Source organism: Pleurodeles waltl, chromosome 3_1, assembly GCF_031143425.1.
Source record: "Pleurodeles waltl isolate 20211129_DDA chromosome 3_1, aPleWal1.hap1.20221129, whole genome shotgun sequence".
In the NCBI taxonomy this organism is placed as follows: domain Eukaryota; kingdom Metazoa; phylum Chordata; class Amphibia; order Caudata; family Salamandridae; genus Pleurodeles; species Pleurodeles waltl.
In genome coordinates this window covers 791,323,134-791,345,563 of record NC_090440.1, presented here as the reverse complement: position 1 = coordinate 791,345,563, position 22,430 = coordinate 791,323,134, and the positions used below count along the sequence as shown (strand labels likewise).

General features: G+C 44.0%; 1 protein-coding gene across 3 annotated transcripts in view; it reads left to right on the top strand.

The window, feature by feature from the left end:
• The window catches only part of ZNF143 (zinc finger protein 143), a 345,755-nt gene that overhangs the window by 70,507 nt on the left and 252,818 nt on the right, over positions 1-22,430 (top strand). Inside the window, exon 1 of one of the 3 annotated variants that reach the window (XM_069223631.1) lies at positions 4,369-4,501. The exons of the other annotated variants lie outside the window; for them this stretch is intronic. The gene's annotated coding sequence lies outside the window, so the exon portion shown is untranslated. Of the gene's footprint in view, positions 1-4,368; positions 4,502-22,430 lie in introns of those variants that run through there. 3 annotated transcript variants of the gene reach the window in all.

The following is a 22,430-nucleotide window of genomic DNA, read 5'->3' as shown; positions in this document are numbered from 1 at the left end:
AAGCACAGGGTCAACTTCTAGATCTGGTGTTGATAGACCGCCAAACATACATCTCGCTTCTATGGTGGAACAGTACAAATTTAAACCGAGGGCGGCCTTTCCAAGACCCAGTGCCACAATACGTCATAACGACAGATGCTTCCATGACAGGGTGGGGAGCACACCTCAATCAACACAGCATCCAAGGACAATGGGACATACATCAGAGGCAGTTTCACATAAATCACTTGGAACTGTTAGCAGTATTTCTGGCGCTGAAAGCATTTCAACTCATAATAACCCAAAAATACATTCTTGTCAAAACAGACAACATGACAACAATGTATTATCTAAACAAACAAGGAGGGACACACTCGACACAGTTGTGCCTCCTAACACAAAAAATATGGCATTGGGCGATTCACAACTACATTCGCCTAATAGCACAATTTATTCCAGGGATTCAGAACCAGTTGGCAGACAATCTCTCTCTCGAGATCACCAACAAACCCACGAATGGGAAATTCACCCCCAAATACTAAACAATTACTTTCAAATTTGGGGGACACCTCAAATAGATCTATTTGCAACAAAGGAAAACTCAAAATGACAAAACTTCGCATCCAGGTACCCACAAGACCAATCCCAAGGCAATGCTCTATGGATGAACTGGTCAGGGATATTTGCGTACGCTTTTCCCCCCTCTCCCTCTCCTTCCATATCTAGTAAACAGGTTGAGTCAAAACAAACTCAAACTCATACTAATAGCACCAACATGGGCAAGGCAACCTTGGTACACAGCACTACTAGACCTTTCAGTAGTACCTCATGTCAAACTACCCAACAAACCAGATCTGTTAACACAACACAAACAACAGATCAGACATCCAAATCCAGCATCTTTGAATCTAGCAATTTGGCTCCTGAAATCCTAGAATTCGGACACTTAGACCTCACACAAGAATGTATGGAGGTCATAAGACAAGCTAGAAAACGTACCACTAGACACTGCTACGCAAATAAGTGGAAAAGATTTGTGTATTACTGCCACAATAATCAAATTCAGCCAGTACACGCATCTCCAAAAGATATAGTAGGATATTTACTACATTTGCAAAAATCAAATCTAGCTTTCTCTTCCATAAAGATACATCTCACCACAATATCAGCTTACCTGCAAATTACTCATTCAACTTCACTATTTAGAATACCAGTCATTAAAGCTTTTATGGAAGGCCTAAAGAGAATCATACCACCAAGAACACCACCTGTTCCTTCATGGAACCTCAACATTGTCTTAACAAGACTCATGGGTCCACCTTTCGAGCCCATGCATTCTTGTGAAATGCAATATCTAACGTGGAAAGTTGCATTTTTGATTGCCATCACATCTCTAAGAAGAGTGAGTGAGATTCAAGCATTTACCATACAAGAACCATTTATTCAAATACATAAAAATAAAGTAGTTCTCAGGACAAATCCAAAAATTTTACCAAAGGTTATCTCACTGTTCCACTTAAATCAAACAGTAGAATTACCAGTGTTCTTCCCACAACCAGATTCTGTAGCTGAAAGAGCACTACATACATTAGACATCAAAAGAGCACTAATGTACCACATTGACAGGACAAAACTAATTAGAAAAACAAAACAACTATTTATTGCCTTTCAAAAACCTCATACAGGAAATCCAATTTCAAAACAAGGCATTGCTAGATGGATAGATAAGTGTATTCAAACCTGCTATCTTAAAGCAAAGAGAGAGCTGCCTATTACACCAAAGGCACACTCAACCAGAAAGAAAGGTGCTACCATGGCCTTTCTAGGAAATATTCCAATGAACGAAATATGTAAGGCAGCAACATGGTCTACGCCTCATACATTTACCAAGCACTACTGTGTAGATGTGTTAACTGCACAACAAGCCACAGTAGGTCAAGCTGTACTAAGAACATTATTTCAAACTACTTCAACTCCTACAGGCTGAACCACCGCTTTTGGGGAGATAACTGCTTACTAGTCTATGCACAGCATGTGTATCTGCAGCTACACATGCCATCGAACGGAAAATGTCACTTACCCAGTGTACATCTGTTCGTGGCATTAGTCGCTGCAGATTCACATGCGCCCACCTGCCTCCCCGGGAGCCTGTAGCCGTTTAGAAGTAGATCTTCAGCATTTGTACATTTGTAAATATATTACTTTAACCTTTATTATGTACATACGTATTCATTCCATTGCATGGGCACTATTACTAGCATACACAACTCCTACCTCACCCTCTGCGGGGAAAACAATCTAAGATGGAGTCGACGCCCATGCGCAATGGAATCGAAATGGGAGGAGTCCCTCGGTCTCGTGACTCGAAAAGACTTCTTCGAAGAAAAACAACTTGTAACACTCCGAGCCCAACACCAGACGGCGGACTGTGCACAGCATGTGAATCTGCAGCGACTAATGCCACGAACAGATGTACACTGGGTAAGTGACATTTTCCATATATATATATATATATATATATCTATATCTATATAGATATATCTATCTACATGGATATATCTATAGATATATATAGATCTATCACTTTTGTCAATACATGTGTGGTTTCCCTGGGGGCTGCGATCGGCCCCCAGGAAAACCAGACCCACATATAAAAGTGATCTATATATATATATATATATATATATATATATATATATATATTTGCCACCAGTTGTCTTTCAGTTGCAGCTTGCGTCTTCAAAGCAATGCACATACTTCAACTGACGCATTTCAACTGTAGCTTTTAGGCAGCAATAAAAAAGTCAAGTATTGTGATTATGTTTCTGCTACAAAAGGATCAGAGTTTTGTCTAGTGGCAGTTTTAGTGCCATAAAGAAGCGCAGAAGGTTTATATGCCTACTGCAAAGAGCAAATCTGTATTTTATGTCAATTGCTGAGTACATTAGTAAAGTCAGCCATTACCTGCGCTATAATACAAATGAAATGTATGTGCGGGGTGGGGGGCGGCAAGGAGAGATGAAGGGCACTTTTGCTGGGTGGTAATGAGGGAATACGAGGAGGAGGGAGTGGGAGCACCAATAATGATTGTTGGACTGGGCGCAGGAGGTGCTAAAGACTGTGACGAATGGTATGTGACAAGGTGTTTTTTGAGTGTCTTGAAAGAACGTGCTGAATGAGGGAAGAAGCACAGGTAAGGTGGCCTCTACTGTTGCACGTATCTCACACACACCATCGATTTTGTGACTGTCTACGTAGGCTACTGTTTTAGAGCAACAGTTTGACCAGTAGCAGAGATGGCATCTTGATGGATGACTGCTGCTGTCACTCTGGTGATAGAGGACAGCTCTGACATAGGATTAGAGACTGAGACAGCATCTGAGGGATAGGACAATGGCGCAGACTCTGGGAGTGATTTTTCAGTTCTGTCACCGAAATGTGAGGAAAAAGTGTTTTTTTGGCCAAATTGTGAGGTTTGCAAAGGATTCTGGGTAACAGAACCTGGTCAGAGCCCCACAAGTCACCCCATCTTGGATCCCCCTAGGTGTCTAGTTTTCAAAAATGCGCTGGTTTGCTAGGTTTCCCCAGGTGCCGGCTGAGCTAGAGGCCAAAATTCACAGGTAGGCACTTTGTAAAAAACACCTCTATTTTCTGTGAAAAAATGTGATGTGTCCACGTTGTGTTTTGGGCCATTTCCTTTCGTGGGCGCTAGGTCTACCCAAACAAGTGAGGTACCATTTTTATCGGGAGACTTGGAGGAACGCTGGGTGGAAGGAAATTTGTGGCTCTTCTCAGATTCCAGAACTTTCTGTCACCGAAATGTGAGGAAAAAGTGCTTTTTTTGGCCGAATTTTGTGGTTTGCAAAGGATTCTGGGTAACAGAACCTGGTGAGAGCCCCACAAGTAACCCCATCCTGGATTACCGTGGGTGACTAGTTTTAAAAAATGCACAGGTTTGTTAGGCTTCCCTAGGTGCTTGCTGAGCTAGAGGCCAAAATCTACAGCTAGGCACTTTGAAAAAAACACGTCAGATTTCAATGTAAAAATGTGATGTGTCCATGTTGCGTTTCCTGTTGCGAGCATTAGGCCTACCCACGCAAGTGAGGTACCATTTTTATCGGGAGACTTGGGGGAACTCAGAATATTAAAACAAGTGTTATTGCCCCTTGTCTTTCTCCTACATTTTTTCCTTCCAAATGTAAGACTGTGTGTAAAAAAAGACGTCTATCTGAGAAATGGCCTGTAATTCACATGCTAGTATGGGCACCCCGGAATTCAGAGATGTGCAAATAACCACTGCTTCTCAACACCTTATCTTAAGCCCATTTTGGAAATACAAAGGTTTTTTTGATACCTATTTTTCACTCTTTATATTTCAGCAAATGAATTGCTGTATACCCGGTATAGAATGAAAACCCATTGCAAGGTGCACCTCATTTATTGGCTCTGGGTACCTAAGGATCTTGATGAACCTATAAGCCCTATATATCCACGCAACCAGAAGAGTCCAGCAGATGTAACGGTATATTGCTTTAAAAAATCTGACATTGCAGGAAAAAGTTACAGAGTAAAACGTGGAGAAAAATTGCTGTTTTTTTTCAGCTCACTTTCAATATTTTTTTTATTTCAGCTGTTATTTTCTGTAGGAAAACCTTGTAGGATCTACATAAATGACCCCTTGCTGAATTCAGAATGATGTCTACTTTTCAGAAATGTTTAGCTTTCCGGGATCCAGCATTGGTTTAACACTCATTCCTGTCACTAACTGGAAGGAGGCTGAAAGCACCAAAAATTGTAAAAAATGGGGTATGTCCCAGTAAAATGCCAAAATTGTGTTGAAAAATGTGGTTTTCTGATTCAAGTCTGCCTGTTCTTGAAAGGTAGGAAGGTGGTGATTTTAGCACCAGAAACCCTTTGTTGATGCCATTTTCAGGGGAAAAACCACAAGCCTTCTTCGGCAGCCCTTTTTCCCTATTTGTTTGAAAAAAAACAAAATTTTCACTGTACTTTGGCTATTTTTTGGTCTCCTTCAGGGGAAACCACAAACTCTGGGTACCATTAGAATCCCTAGGATGTTGGAAAAAAAGGACGCAAATTTGGCGTGGATAGCTTATGTGGACAAAAAGTTATGAAGTCCTAAGCACGAACTACACCAAATAGCCAAAAAAGGGCTCAGCACGGGGGGGAGGGGGGGAGGCCCAGCAGCTAAGAGGTTAATATCTACCTTCACAAGTGAATCAATCTGAGATTGGGCAGTGGCAACAAGTGTTATCCTTCCTATACATTTGCACTATTGTAAACCGTGATGGTGATCAAGACACAGGTAACACAGAATTACTGGCAGCATTTCCAGTGATGGTCACTGTAGTGGCCAGTAGGTCCAGCTTTTTTTAAAAGCAATCATCAGAACACCATCTAGGCTGGGACTTTGCTATAGTAGCTGGCCTTAACCACTCGATTTCCAGCTCTTCCCCACCTGTTGCTGAGCCCGTTTTAGGATTTTTGAGGCAGTTTGCACTTTGTAACTTTTTTTCTACAAATGGGATCCAAGACAGATTTGCATCAGTTTTCCCCACACCTTGCGGATTCTAAAGGGATGCAGGGTTTGAGGATTATTTTGGAGGGAATTTATAAAGTAGCCCAAATATAGCTAAATTTTGGATTTTGTTGGAAAAATGGGAAAAGCTACTCTGCAAGAATGCGTATGTTTTTTTCCCTAAAAATGGCATCAACAAAAGGATTTCTGTGCTAAGATCACCATCAACCCATCTTCCAGGAACAAGCAGATTTGTAAAAGAAAACCATTTTTTACCACGGGTCTTTGCCCTTTTCTAACTGGCAGTCTTTTTTCCAGTTTCAACTTGCTTGCAGTTTGTGGTGGAAACCATGGGTGAACCCAGAAGTTTATACATTTCTTAAAACTAGTCAAAAGGCCGAATTCGGGAAAGGGGTGATTTGTGTAGATTATTCCTGGTTTTCCAAACAAAACTAATCATTGAAATAAAAAAAATTTAAACTAAGTAGGGAAATATCACTTGGTGACAGTGTTTTCATCCGTAAATGTTTGCTCTCGTGTCCGATTTACAAAAGTAACATACCATTTCGGTTGTCAGATTTTTTTAGTCGCTTGGATATATTGTGTTTGTTGGTTGTCCAAAAACTATGTGAAACCCTCAGCAAACAATTGAGTTGCAGCTTGTATTGAGTTTTCATTATATACCAACTATTCAGTAATTCATATGAAAAAAACGAATTAATTGCATTTGCCTATGCATTTTTGAAATGTGCACAAAATTGCTGAGGTGATGAATAAGTGGGTATATGTATAGCTCTGAATTTGTGAGTACCCTTACTGCCATGCATTCCAAGGTCAATTTGCAAAATGTGATATTTCTTGCACACTGGCTTACATTTGGAAGACAATATTAGTGGCAAATTCAATTCCAAATAGCAAATGTTAAACTATTCTGTGTTCTCACACATCTTATAAAAATGCTACCCAAAGTGTGTGGCTCAGCCTAGCACTAGCAACACAAAAGCCCCAAAATACAGAGTGGAGACATTAGCATTTCCTGTCAAACAAACAACCTGCTTTGGTGATGAGGATAGCGGCGATATTTGGGCCCGGGCTCGGCCGCAACCCTGTGAAACCTACTAAACTAAGACATTTTTTAAACTAGACACTCAGGAGAGTCCAGGGTGTTCTTGATTGGTTGGATGATCATATCTTTTCTTACGCACAATGCCTTCAGATCTCACTTTGACAGCAAAATGCATTTTCTTCTCATTTTTGTGAGAGAATGTTCAAGAATTTGCAGACATCCACACAGTTCCTACCACCCAGCATTCCCACACTTGTTCTTATAAAAACAGAACCTCTCTTGTTTGGCTTGTTCCAGCACCTTTGAAATGAAAGGCATCAAAACTTAACATGATCACATTTTTCCACTCAAACCAACCCTTTTTAGATCTCGCCTAGGCAGTGCATGCTCTGTCTCTTCAAGGCATGCTCTTATCTACTCTGTGAAGTAAGGGCACACCCATTGCTGCCCTTTGCTTTTAATTGGTTCTTTGTATTGCCTCTCGTAGCTGCCTTTTTTTACTGGTCACTTACTTGCATTTGTCCCTTCTTTCGTTGCTTGGTTTCTTCCCATGGAGACTGCCCCTGTTACATGTAGGCTTGCTCTGTCCTTCCATGTATGATTGTCAGCGCACAATTTTTTTTCTTTGGTTTGACTTGTTTTTAGGCTCAGAATGGTGACATGGACGCTTCTATCAAAATGGAACACAAGTTTTTCATCCAGCGAGTACTTACCACTTAGCCTGTCATAGATTCATTGGCTCCACGCTTCAATGTGATCAAGCACCTCTCACATGGCATACCCTTCATGGATGCAATGTTTTTTTATTTTATGCACATGCTTCGTGCAATGTTATTTTTATTTATTTTGTATATTGTTCTGTACTAACAAGGCTTCTTTTTATAATATTTTGCCTCTTCTTCTCAGCTTCTGACCTTCTCTTTTAACTCGTCTTTCTTGTTTCTTCTCCCGCCCACCACTTCTTCTAATTGTTGTCCCCGTCCCCCACCCTTCCCCGATGTCCTTGCTTGCACATACACCCACACCTGTCCCTTCACCACCTCCCTCCCACCTGCGCTTCCATCTTTGTTCCTTCTACCCAGCCCTACCATCACCTGCCCCTGTTCCTTCCCTGTTTCTTCTAACCTCCCATTTTCCCCTCCAGTCCCTATTTCTTCTCCCACATACCAACACGAGGAAAAAAAGCAATATGAAGCAGCCAGTGCTGGGCAGTTCACAGTGATTTTTGTTTTAAACTTCCCATTATGCAACACTGCCTGCCCCTCCACATACCCACGTCCACCCAATTGCCAAAGCTAAAAGCCCACCCATTGGCGAGACTTATTGGGTTTGCCAGTGCTTGTTTGCAGTGTGGGTAGCTGTGAATTTTGGACCTAGGCTCAGCAACCACCCAGAGAAGTTTGCCAACTCCAGATAGTTCTGAAACCTAGACACTCACATGGCTCCAGGGTGGTATTTTTGTGTGGATCCCTCTGCATTTCCTTCACCACAATGCACTTTAATCCTCAGACTTTGACAGACTTACATTCTCCTCATATTTCTGTGAGAGAAAGTTCTGCAATCTGCGAGGATCCACAGATTTCCTGCCACACAGTGTTTTCAAACTTCACAAGCATGACAGAAGTTGGCCACTGCACGGGGTAGAGTTACACAGTCAGTCCTTACAGTCCAGTGAAAGAGAGAATCTATTAACCTGTTCTGTGCCTTGGACGAGGTGACATACTAGGCAAGGGTCGCTCCCCTTGGGGGGAAATTATATTTAGGCCATTTCTGCCCCCCTTGGGGGCAGATTGGCCTATTTTGATGAGGCCAATCTGCCCCCAAGGGGGGCAGAAACCACTAGACACCAGGGAGTTTTTTCTTTGTGTAAATTTCACGCAAGGGGAGCGACCCCTTAGGCAAGGGTCGCTCCCTGGGGGGGGGCAAATTTATTTTAGGCCATTTCTGCCCCCAGGCCTATTATGAGGCCGATCTGCCCCCAGGGGGGGGCAGAAACCTCTAGGCGCCAGGGCAAATTTTTTGTTTTTTTGTTTTTTTAGAGATGGGGAGCGACCCATCAGGCAAGGGTCGCTCTCCTGGGGGGCAAATTGTATTTAGACCATTTCTGCCCCCCTTGGGGGCAGATTGGTTGATTTTAGGGGCAGAAACCACTTGGCACCGGGGATTTGTTTTTGCAAAAAACACCTCTGTTTTCTGTGAAAAAATATGTTGTGTCCACGTTGTGTTTTGGGCCATTTCCTTTTGTGGGCGCTAGGTCTACCCACAGAAGTGAGGTACCATTTTTATCGAGAGACTTAGGGGAACGCTGGGTGGAAGGAAATTAGTGGCTCCTCTCAGATTCCAGAACTTTCTGCCACAGAAATGTGAGGAACATGTGTTTTTTTAGCCAAATTTTGAGGTTTGCAAAGGATTCTGGGTAACAGAACCTGGTCCGAGCCCCACAAGTCACCCCATCTTGGATTCCCCTAGGTCTCTAGTTTTCAGAAATGCACAGGTTTGGTAGGTTTCCCTAGGTGCCAGCTGAGCTAGAGGCCAAAATCTACAGGTAGGCACTTCGCAAAAATCACCTCTGTTTTCTTTCAAAACATTGGATGTGTCCATGTTGCGCTTTGGGGCGTTTCCTGTCGCGGGCGCTAGGCCTACCCACACAAGTGAGGTATCATTTTTATTGGGAGACTTGGGGGAACGCTGGGTGGAAGGAAATTTGTGGCTCCTCTCAGATTCCAGAACTTTCTGCCACAGAAATGTGAGGAACATGTGTTTTTTTTTAGCCAAATTTTGAGGTTTGCAAAGGATTCTGGGTAACAGAACCTGGTCCGAGCCCCACAAGTCACCTCATCATGGATTTCCCTAGGTCTCTAGTTTTCAGAAATGCACAGGTTTGGTAGGTTTCCCTAGGTGCCGGCTGAGCTAGAGGCCAAAATCTACAGGTAGGCACTTTGCAAAAAACACCTCTGTTTTCTTTGAAAAAGTTGGATGTGTCCACGTTGTGCTTTGGGGCGTTTCCTGTCGCGGGCGCTAGGCCTACCCACACAAGTGAGGTATAATTTTTATCGGGAGACTTGGGGGAACGCTGGGTGGAAGGAAATTTGTGGCTTCTCTCGGATTCCAGGACTTTCTGCCACAGAAATGTGAGGAACATGTGTTTTTTTTTTTAGCCAAATTTTGAGGTTTGCAAAGGATTCTGGGTAACAGAACCTGGTCCGAGCCCCACAAGTCACCCCATCTTGGATTCCCCTAGGTCTCTAGTTTTCAGAAATGCACAGGTTTGGTAGGTTTCCCTAGGTGCCGGCTGAGCTAGAGGCCAAAATCTACAGGTAGGCACTTCGCAAAAATCACCTCTATTTTCTTTCAAAAAATTGGATGTGTCCACGTTGCGCTTTGGGGCATTTCCTGTCGCGGGCACTAGGCCTACCCATACAAGTGAGGTATCATTTTTATCGGGAGACTTGGGGGAACGCTGGGTGGAAGGAAATTTGTGGCTCCTCTCAGATTCCAGAACTTTCTGCCACAGAAATGTGAGGAACATGTGTTTTTTTTAGCCAAATTTTGAGGTTTGCAAAGGATTCTGGGTAACAGAACCTGGTCCAAGCCCCACAAGTCACCCCATCTTGGATTCCCCTAGGTCTCTAGTTTTCAGAAATGCACAGGTTTGGTAGGTTTCCCTAGGTGCCGGCTGAGCTAGAGGCCAAAATCTACAGGTAGGAACTTTGCAAAAATCACCTCTGTTTTCTTAAAAAAAAATGGATGTGTCCACGTTGCGCTTTGGGGCGTTTCCTGTCGCGGGCGCTAGGCCTACCCACACAAGTGAGGTATCATTTTTATTGGGAGACTTGGGGGAACGCTGGGTGGAAGGAAATTTGTGGCTCCTCTCAGATTCCAGAACTTTCTGCCACAGAAATGTGAGGAACATGTGTTTTTTTTTAGCCAAATTTTGAGGTTTGCAAAGGATTCTGGGTAACAGAACCTGGTCCGAGCCCCACAAGTCACCTCATCATGGATTTCCCTAGGTCTCTAGTTTTCAGAAATGCACAGGTTTGGTAGGTTTCCCTAGGTGCCGGCTGAGCTAGAGGCCAAAATCTACAGGTAGGCACTTTGCAAAAAACACCTCTGTTTTCTTTGAAAAAGTTGGATGTGTCCACGTTGTGCTTTGGGGCGTTTCCTGTCGCGGGCGCTAGGCCTACCCACACAAGTGAGGTATAATTTTTATCGGGAGACTTGGGGGAACGCTGGGTGGTAGGAAATTTGTGGCTTCTCTCAGATTCCAGAACTTTCTGCCTCAGAAATGTGAGGAACATGTGTTTTTTTTAGCCAAATTTTGAGGTTTGCAAAGGATTCTGGGTAACAGAACCTGGTCCGAGCCCCACAAGTCACCCCATCCTGGATTCCCCTAGGTCTCTAGTTTTCAGAAATGCACAGGTTTGGTAGGTTTCCCTAGGTGCCGGCTGAGCTAGAGGCCAAAATCTACAGGTAGGCACTTCGCAAAAATCACCTCTATTTTCTTTCCAAAAATTGGATGTGTCCACGTTGCGCTTTGGGGCGTTTCCTGTCGCGGGCACTAGGCCTACCCACACAAGTGAGGTATCATTTTTATCGGGAGACTTGGGGGAACGCTGGGTGGAAGGAAATTTGTGGCTCCTCTCAGATTCCAGAACTTTCTGCCACAGAAATGTGAGGAACATGTGTTTTTTTAGCCAAATTTTTAGGTTTGCAAAGGATTCTGGGTAACAGAACCTGGTCCAAGCCCCACAAGTCACCCCATCTTGGATTCCCCTAGGTCTCTAGTTTTCAGAAATGCACAGGTTTGGTAGGTTTCCCTAGGTGCCGGCTGAGCTAGAGGCCAAAATCTACAGGTAGGAACTTCGCAAAAATCACCTCTGTTTTCTTTAAAAAAAATGGATGTGTCCACGTTGCGCTTTGGGGCGTTTCCTGTCGCGGGCGCTAGGCCTACCCACACAAGTGAGGTATCATTTTTATTGGGAGACTTGGGGGAACGCTGGGTGGAAGGAAATTTGTGGCTCCTCTCAGATTCCAGAACTTTCTGCCACAGAAATGTGAGGAACATGTGGTTTTTTTTAGCCAAATTTTGAGGTTTGCAAAGGATTCTGGGTAACAGAACCTGGTCCGAGCCCCACAAGTCACCTCATCATGGATTTCCCTAGGTCTCTAGTTTTCAGAAATGCACAGGTTTGGTAGGTTTCCCTAGGTGCCGGCTGAGCTAGAGGCCAAAATCTACAGGTAGGCACTTTGCAAAAAACACCTCTGTTTTCTTTCAAAAAATTGGATGTGTCCACGTTGCGCTTTGGGGCGTTTCCTGTCGCGGGCACTAGGCCTACCCACACAAGTGAGGTATCATTTTTATCGGGAGACTTGGGGGAACGCTGGGTGGAAGGAAATTTGTGGCTCCTCTCAGATTCCAGAACTTTCTGCCACAGAAATGTGAGGAACATGTGTTTGTTTAGCAAAATTTTGAGGTTTGCAAAGGATTCTGGGTAACAGAACCTGGTCCGAGCCCCACAAGTCACCCCATCTTGGATTCCCCTAGGTCTCTAGTTTTTAGAAATGCACAGGTTTGGTAGGTTTCCCTAGGTGCCGCCTGAGCTAGAGGCCAAAATCTACAGGTAGGCACTTCGCAAAAATCACCTCTGTTTTCTTTAAAAAAAAATGTGATGTGTCCACGTTGCGCTTTGGGGCGTTTCCTGTCGCAGGCGCTAGGCCTACCCACACAAGTGAGGTATCATTTTTATCGGGAGACTTGGGGGAACATAGATTAGCAAAACAAGTGTTATTGCCCCTTGTCTTTCTCTATATTTTTTCCTTCCAAACATAGGAGAGTGTGTAAAAAAGACATCTATTTGAGAAATGCCCTGTAATTCACATGCTAGTATGGTCACCCCGGAATTCAGAGATGTGCAAATAACCACTGCTCCTCAACACCTTATCTTGTGCCCTTTTTGGAAATACAAAGGTTTTCTTGGTAGCAATTTTTTACTCTTTATATTTCAGCAAATGTATTGCTGTATACCCAGTATAGAATGAAAACGCACTGCAGGGTGCAGCTCATTTATTGGCTCTGGGTTCCTCGGGTTCTTGATGAACCTACAAGCCCTATATATCCCCGCAACCAGAGGAGTCCAGCAGACGTAACGGTATATTGCTTTCGATAATCTGACATTGCAGGGAAAAGTTACAGAGTAAAACGTAGAGAAAAATTGATGTTTTTTTCACCTCAATTTCAATATTTTTCTTTTTCAGTTGTTATTTTCTGTAGGAAACCCTTGTAGGTTCTACACAAATGACCCCTTGCTGAATTCAGAATTTCGTCTACTGTTCAGAAATGTTTAGGTTTCTGGGATCCAGCATTGGTTTCATGCCCATTTCTGTCACTGACTGGAAGGAGGCTGAAAGCACCAACAATTGCAAAAATGGGGTATGTCCCAGTAAAATGCCAAACTTGGGTTTTCTGATTCAAGTCTGCCTGATCCTGAAAGCTGGGAAGCTGCTGAGTTTAGCACCGCAAACCCTTTGTTGATGCTGTTTTCAGGGGAAAAACCACAAGCCTTCTTCTGCAGCCACTTTTTTTTTAAATTGTTTTGAAAAAAACGAAATTTTCACAGTATTTTGGCTAATTTCTTGGCCTCCTTCAGGGGAACCCACGAAGTCTGGGTACCTCTAGAATCCCTAGGATGTTGGAAAAAAAGGACGCAGATTTGGCTTGGTTAGCTTATGTGGACAAAAAGTTATGAGGGCCTAAGCGCGAACTGCCCCAAATAGGCAAAAAAAGGCCTGGCACAGGAGGGGGAAAAGGCCTGGCAGCAAAGGGGTTAAAGGTGAAATATAGGTTGACAGACAAGCTTGTTTTAGAAGAAGGTACTCCTTAACATATTGCACTAGTCAGAAGGGGCTTTGTAAAAGTAACCAAGAAGCCTGCTTTGATCTCAGGCCGCTAAGTACTCCTCCAGTGTTTGTGTGGAAATACATTTAGCATCAAAGGTAGATTTATATATTGAACCAGCACACAATCCCCTTTTGCTTTTGACATCACACATGAAACACATCTCGCCATGTTGACCTCATCATAATAAGAAAACCCTCTTGTTTTATGCAGCTTGTGCATTGTCTTATTTGTATGCTGAACAGAATCTTCCTTCTGGGTCTGAAGCAATAGTGGCACATCAATTAGCGCTATTACATAAGGAGTAGATCAGGGATAGTTTAAGTATTGGTGGCCTTTTACCATTTCAATCACAGGACATAATGGACTTATCAGCTATAGATTCAGTGCCTGATATTTGTACTGTTATCATATTTTTACTAATGTTGGGCAGAATTTAGTAAGATGGTTTGCTGGAGGTGGCTGACATAGGGCCTGATGTAGAACTTGGCGGATATAATTCTCTGTCACAAACGTGACAGATATCCCATCTGCCGTATTCTGATCCCCATGCGGCGGAAAGGATATCCATCAGGTTTGTGACAGAGTATTCCCCTCCGCCAACTTCTAAATCAGACCAATAGTCTCAGAAACAGAAATAGCTGTCTCACAATGCATGGCAGATGTACCACGAGAAAACACCTTACAGTGCCATACCTAATTGTCTGCATGGCCGAAAGATAATAACACTTCATTTACTGACGGGAATGGAAGTGGGAGAGAAAAATAATTCACAATGACCTCATTATACTGAAGTCCATAATCACAACATGAAAATAGTTCATCACATTAGCCAAAGCAAAGTACTGTCCACACACCACCAGTAAAGCCAAGCAAGACAAGCGGAACCCTGTTCAAGACAACGAAGCAGTGCGTCCGTCCTCTGCCTGATCTCCTTATCCCACACAAGTGCAGTGCCCTTGACCTCTTATTCAGTAACAAAAAGACAGATGATCCAACAGCACATTGACAACACCAAGCCTGTTTCTCTTATACCCCTTCTTCTAGAATCCCACAATAGTCATCCTTCTACACCCTATCTCTTGACGATTTTTCTTAGATACTCCCTCAAAGTCACTCCCTGTGAAGCTCTCTCACACCGACTCACCATTGTCAAAGACCCCCCTCAATCAGTGCATCTTTCTGGAAGCACTCAAGACAGGACAGGTGTTCCCAGTCCTAAAGAAGCCTGCACTATTTTATGATGACCTCGCCAAATAGCAGGCCATTACTCACCTACTCCTCATCGACAAGATCATTGAAAAGCAGTCCATGCTCAACCCATAGATCACGTACTTGCTTAACACCTCTATCACAAGTGCCAATCTGACTCTAGGCCATGCTGTAGCAAGGAGACCGCTACCTTAGTTATCCTAGACTACGCACTCCAGACCTCATGTACAGCGGACCTCTGCCCCCTGATCTTGCTGGACCTCTCAGCTGCCTTTGAAACAGACAACCATTCTAACTTCATTTACACCCTGAAGTCTTGCATGGGATTTACTGGCAATGTCTTTCGCTGTTTCTCTTGACTACCTTTCGAACCAAAATCAGTTCCTATCACCTGCAGAGGCTTCAGTCAGTTTCAACCTCCATGTGGAGCCACATGGGGCTCTACTTACAGAGAACAACTTATAAATTCACCAATATGCAGATGATACACAACTCTATTTGAAAGTCTTTTCCACTCCTGACGTCCAGCACCTCAAAAACTGGTTACACCTCGGCCAGACCTGAATGTCAAGCATCTACCCGACGCTCAACCGCACCAAGACAGAATTCCTGTTATATGCCAAGAACAGCAAACAAGAAATAATACAGCCCTGTCTCAATGTCATGAACCTTGATGGCTTTGAACCCTAGTTTTCAATGAATGGCAAGTTACTTAGATTTAGAGTGGACACCTAAATCATCCCAGGAGCACATTGCCAAAAAAAGGGAAGACCTGGGACCAGCTCTTTCTTCTAGAGTAAGTTCAACTATTTCTTTTGGAAAACGACTTCAGATTTGCAGTTCAATCCCTGATGCTTGTGCATCTGCATGGTCGAAACCTCTCTGCTCCACAGCTTCCCAGACTCAAACACCCCGCTGCCCCCCTCCCACCCCAATCGCCTTAGGGGCATCCTACATGCTGCAGCATGTTTAATTCTAGGCATGAAGAAATATGATCACCTGTAGGAAGTTGGCTCTGTATGCACTATTTCAAAGTAAGGAATAGTATGCACAGAGTCCAAGGGTTCCCCCTTAGAGGTAAGATAGTGGCAAAAAGAGATAATACTAATGCTCTATTTTGTGGTACTGTGGTCGAGCAGTAGGCTTATCAAAGGAGTAGTGTTAAGCATTTGTTGTACATACACACAGGCAATAAATGAGGAACACACACTCAGAGACAATTCCAAGCCAATAGGTTTTTTTGTATAGAAAAATAGTTCACAGTTCCTGGGGGAGGTAAAGTAATGTTAGTTCTTGCAGGTAAGTAAACCACCTACGGGGTTCAAATTGGGGTCCAAGGTAGCCCACCGTTGGGGTTTCAGAGCAACCCCAAAGTCACCACACCAGCAGCTCAGGGCCAGTCAGGTGCAGAGGTCAAAGAGGTGCCCAAAACACATAGGCTTCAATGGAGAAGGGGGTGCCCCGGTTCCAGTCTGCCAGCAGGTAAGTACCCGTGTCTTCGGAGGGCAGACCAGGGGGGTTTTGTAGGGCACCGGGGGGGACACAAGTCCACACAAAAAGTACACCCTCAGCAGCGCGGGGGCGGCCGGGTGCAGTGTGTAAACAAGCGTCGGGTTTGTAATGGTTTTCAATGAGAGACCAAGGGGTCTCTTCAGCGGTGCAGGCAGGCAAGGGGGGGGGCTCCTCGGGGTAGCCACCACCTGGGCAAGGGAGAGGGCCTCCTGGGGGTCACTCCTGCACTGGAGTTCCGATCCTTCAGGTCCTGGGACAGCGGGTGCAGGGTCTTTTCCAGGCGTCGGGATTTCAGAGTCAGGCAGTCGCGGTCAGGGGGAGCCTCGGGATTCCCTCTGCAGGTGTTGCTGTGGGGGCTCAGGGGGGACAACTTTGGTTACTCACAGTCTCGGAGTCGCCTGGGGGTCCTCCCTGTAGCGTTGTTTCTTCACCAGTCGAGTCGGGGTCACCGGGTGCAGTGTTGCAAGTCTCACGTTTCTTGCGGGGATTGCAGGGGTCTTTAAATCTGCTCCTCTGGATACAAAGTTGCAGTCTTTGTTGAACAGAGCCGCTATTCTCTGGAGTTTCTTGGTTCCTTGGAAGCAGGGCAGTCCTCTGAGGATTCAGGGGTCGCTGGTCCTGGGGAAAGCGTCGCTGGAGCAGTTTTCTTTGGAAGGCAGGAGACAGGCCGGTAGGACTGGGGCCAAAGCAGTTGGTGTCTTCTTTCTTCTTCTGCAGGGGTTTTTCAGCTCAGCAGTCCTCTTCTTCTGTAAGTTGCAGGAATCTAAATTCTTAGGTTCTGGGGAGCCCTTAAATACTAAATTTAAGGGCGTGTTTAGGTCTGGGGGGTTAGTAGCCAATGACTACTAGACCTGAGGGTGGGTACACCCTCTTTGTGCCTCCTCCCAAGGGGAGGGGGTCACATTCCTATCCCTATTGGGGGAATCCATCTGCAAGATGGAGGATTTCTAAAAGTTAGAGTCACTTCAGCTCAGGACACCTTAGGGGCTGTCCTGACTGGCCAGTGACTCCTCCTTGTTATTCTCATTATTTCCTCCGGCCTTGCCGCCAAAAGTGGGGCCGTGGCCGGAGGGGGCGGGCAACTCCACTAGCTGGAGTGCCCTGCGGTGCTGGAACAAAGGGGGTGAGCCTTTGAGGCTCACCGCCAGGTGTTACAGCTCCTGCCTGGGGGAGGTGATAGCATCTCCACCCAGTGCAGGCTTTGTTACTGGCCTCAGAGTGACAAAGGCACTCTCCCCATGGGGCCAGCAACATGTCTCGAGTGTGGCAGGCTGCTAGAACCAGTCAGCCTACACAGGTAGTTGGTTAAGGTTTCAGGGGGCACCTCTAAGGTGCCCTCTGGGGTGTATTTTACAATAAAATGTACACTGGCATCAGTGTGCATTTATTGTGCTGAGAAGTTTGATACCAAACTTCCCAGTTTTCAGTGTAGCCATTATGGTGCTGTGGAGTTCGTGTTTGACAGACTCCCAGACCATATACTCTTATGGCTACCCTGCACTTACAATGTCTAAGGTTTTGTTTAGACACTGTAGGGGTACCATGCTCATGCACTGGTACCCTCACCTATGGTATAGTGCACCCTGCCTTAGGGCTGTAAGGCCTGCTAGAGGGGTGTCTTACCTATACTGCATAGGCAGTGAGAGGCTGGCATGGCACCCTGAGGGGAGTGCCATGTCGACTTACTCGTTTTGTCCTCACCAGCACACACAAGCTGGCAAGCAGTGTGTCTGTGCTGAGTGAGGGGTCCCCAGGGTGGCATAAGATATGCTGCAGCCCTTAGAGACCTTCCCTGGCATCAGGGCCCTTGGTACTAGGGGTGCCAGTTACAAGGGACTTACCTGGATGCCAGGGTGTGCCAATTGTGGATACAAAAGTACAGGTTAGGGAAAGAACACTGGTGCTGGGGCCTGGTTAGCAGGCCTCAGCACACTTTCAATTCAAAACATAGCATCAGCAAAGGCAAAAATTCAGGGGGGTAACCATGCCAAGGAGGCATTTCCTTACATCACCTCACCCTCATCCTGGTAAAAACCCATTGGTCCATCTTGCTGGACCACATGATCTTCGAAACCAGCTACATTATTTACCATGTAATCACAACCAGCCCAACTGCTCATCTTGCAGACAAGCTCACTATCTCTCGTGTTTCTCAGTACACATGTAGCCAGGACACCTGAGCACCCAGGATCTAGAGCAACATCCCTATATCCTTCAGGACCACACTAAAGCTCCTCCGATTTTATAAAACATTTGAAGACATACCTCTTTAAAGAACACTAAACCACGCTAACAGTTCACTTCTGCTCCAAGAATCCGCTACTTTTCCCATCAATCATTGAGTGTATGCTTGCCTTTAACTGTGTACAGTGTTCTACTGTCTTTTGAATAGGTTCAGGCTATACAGATAGCACGTACACATGAATGTACAAATATTCTGGAGCAGACAACCTGTCATCAGTCTTCTTAAGAGTGGGTTCAGATAGGCTCCTTATAATATATAAATTAAAAAAAATCCGTAAAAGTTTCAAGATTTGATTTAATTACCTCAGGGTTAGAAAAGGATCACAATTGAGATTTCAAAGGTCCCCATTTCGTAGTGGCAAAAGATAGAATATTAGGAGAGTTTGATTTCCAAATATCCTCCAGGAATGCCAAGGTCGGCTGTGGGCAGGGAAATAGGATTGGTGGGGGGGCTCTGTCTTTAGAATTTCTCTTCAGCCCATCTGCTTGTTATCAGTCCCCAAGCCTTCAGTGGTGACGTCCCATGCTGCGGGAGAGTGGAGCACCTTTTAGCATGATGCCAGCGTTGGACGGGGCAATAAGATCGCAGGGGACTCTGGTCCTTAGAGACCCCCGTCAGCCAGTCTGCTCGTTGTCAGCCAGCAGCCCTCTGGCATAAAAGTCCCTTACCATAATTTTTTTAATGAAAGATACACAACTCTAATTTAACCCATAGAGTTATGTGCAAATTCAGTGTTATATGTATTAAACCAGTGGTTCCCAACCTTTCGACTTCTGTAGACCCCCACTTTATCATTAATGGAACCCGGGGACCCCCACTAAACCATTATTGGAATCCAGGGACCCCCCTACTGAGTTATTATTGAAATCTGGGGACCTAATCTGTTAATATTATTTAATTTTCTAAGCAGTCGTGGACCCCCTGCCGAGGCTTCGCGGACCCCCAGGGGTCCCCGGACCACAGGTTGGGAACCACTGTATTAAACGATACACAAGCCAGACAAGTTATTTTCAGAATTGGAAAAATGTTGACAAATCTTTTTTGTCTGAAAAAAAAACCACAGCAATAATATACTGTTCACTATGTCTGGCCAACTAGCATTCTTAATATTCTTCCTTTTAATATTCAATTTTCAGAAAAAAAGTTTGCGTGCACATTAGTTGTCAGTATCCAATATGAGCAGGTGTCCTAGTTTTTCAGATACCTGTGCAAGTAGGTATCCACTTCAGCATACCTCCAGAATTCCAGTTTTATTTAGAAATAATTACTTTAATCGTGGCCTTTACAAGTTTTCATCATTCTTTCTCCAGGAATGGACGTTCCTCCCCTGTATGCCCTTGTGTCAACCGCTCTGGGGAACTGGTACCTCAGACAGTGTAGCCCTACAATAAAGGCCAGTAGCACATCCCCTCCATTGCATATGATACAGTATAGTACTTTGGTAATGAAGTTGTATTTGCCTTAAATTGTTATTAAAGATAACTCAAATTGTACTGTCCTCTTGGAAAAAAATGATTTCTATATCCATTTGAAAAGCTTGTGTTAGCAATTTATTGGATTGAACAATTACTTTTACTCCTTCATTACTGCAGTGTCTGACATCTAGTAAAGAGAAATACATGATAAAACAATTATGAGTATACCTAACTATTGAAAATTGAAAATTATGCATTTCTTCACTGATAATTGACAGATACATTGGTACATATTTTAAAAGCATCACACTACCATCAGCACCACTTTGCAAGATAATTAATGCAGAAGGGCGGCTATAATTTAGTATATAAAGCTGGACAGTTTGCAATAATGGTCTAATCTCAGCTTTGGTTCTTAAATGGGAGATTGTACAAAACATTGGTTAGTGGCTGAAAAATCACTTAACAATGGAAATCTGTTTCACAATAATATTAATAGCGACCAAGGGCCTCTACACCCATAGACTGGTAGGTGTCTTCAGGAGACTCTCAGATAGTGAGGAGCGTTTGCAAGCTCCAAGGCAGTGTCCAAGATGACCTTTAGCATACCGAGTGTTAATAAAGATATAACTAAATATTGTTGCACTCAAGACACAAATCTAAAGCTAAATAGCTCTGGAAATGATTATTATAAACAGCTAACATCAAGGCTACTATCCTTCAGACTCAAAACACGCTAACACATTTGCCCATGAGTTGCCAGCTTTGCAAAACTATATCTTTACAGGGAGTGCAGAATTATTAGGCAAATGAGTATTTTGACCACATCATCCTCTTTATGCATGTTGTCTTACTCCAAGCTGTATAGGCTCGAAAGCCTACTACCAATTAAGCATATTAGGTGATGTGCATCTCTGTAATGAGAAGGGGTGTGGTCTAATGACATCAACACCCTATATCAGGTGTGCATAATTATTAGGCAACTTCCTTTCCTTTGGCAAAATGGGACAAAAGAAGGACTTGACAGGCTCAGAAAAGTCAAAAATAGTGAGATATCTTGCAGAGGGATGCAACACTCTTAAAATTGCAAAGCTTCTGAAGCGTGATCATCGAACAATCAAGCGTTTCATTCAAAATAGTCAACAGGGTCGCAAGAAGCGTGTGGAAAAACCAAGGCGCAAAATAACTGCCCATGAACTGAGAAAAGTCAAGCGTGCAGCTGCCACGATGCCACTTGCCACCAGTTTGGCCATATTTCAGAGCTGCAACATCACTGGAGTGCCCAAAAGCACAAGGTGTGCAATACTCAGAGACATGGCCAAGGTAAGAAAGGCTGAAAGACGACCACCACTGAACAAGACACACAAGCTGAAACGTCAAGACTGGGCCAAGAAATATCTCAAGACTGATTTTCTAAGGTTTTATGGACTGATGAAATGAGAGTGAGTCTTGATGGGCCAGATGGATGGGCCCGTGGCTGGATTGGTAAAGGGCAGAGAGCTCCAGTCCGACTCAGACGCCAGCAAGGTGGAGGTGGAGTACTGGTTTGGGCTGGTATCATCAAAGATGAGCTTGTGGGGCCTTTTCGGGTTGAGGATGGAGTCAAGCTCAACTCCCAGTCCTACTGCCAGTTCCTGGAAGACACCTTCTTCAAGCAGTGGTACAGGAAGAAGTCTGCATCCTTCAAGAAAAACATGATTTGCATGCAGGACAATGCTCCATCACACGTGTCCAAGTACTCCACAGCGTGGCTGGCAAGAAAGGGTATAAAAGAAGGAAATCTAATGACATGGCCTCCTTGTTCACCTGATCTGAACCCCATTGAGAACCTGTGGTCCATCATCAAATGTGAGATTTACAAGGAGGGAAAACAGTACACCTCTCTGAACAGTGTCTGGGAGGCTGTGGTTGCTGCTGCACGCAATGTTGATGGTGAACAGATCAAAACACTGACAGAATCCATAGATGGCAGGCTTTTGAGTGTCCTTGCAAAGAAAGGTGGCTATATTGGTCACTGATTTGTTTTTGTTTTGTTTTTGATTGTCAGAAATGTATATTTGTGAATGTTGAGATGTTATATTGGTTTCACTGGTAATAATAAATAATTGAAATGGGTATATATTTTTTTTTGTTAAGTTGCCTAATAATTATGCACAGTAATAGTCACCTGCACACACAGATATCCCCCTAACATAGCTAAAACTAAAAACAAACTAAAAACTACTTCCAAAAATATTCAGCTTTGATATTAATGAGTTTTTTGGGTTCATTGAGAACATGGTTGTTGTTCAATAATAAAATTAATCCTCAAAAATACAACTTGCCTAATAATTCTGCACTCCCTGTATTTACCATAGTGACATCAGCTGAATTTGACCTGTAATTTTTGCACCAAGCTCTATCCATGGCTATAAATACCATACTCCACATGTAATTAGTGTGCTGATTTGTACTATTGTTGATTGGTTTTTGCCTGTTGCACAAATAAATGCAAGACGCAATACTTTTCTCCAGTTCACAGAAGAGGTGATTTAAACATTTCCTAGCTAAAGTGAAGGAAAGGTTCTGTT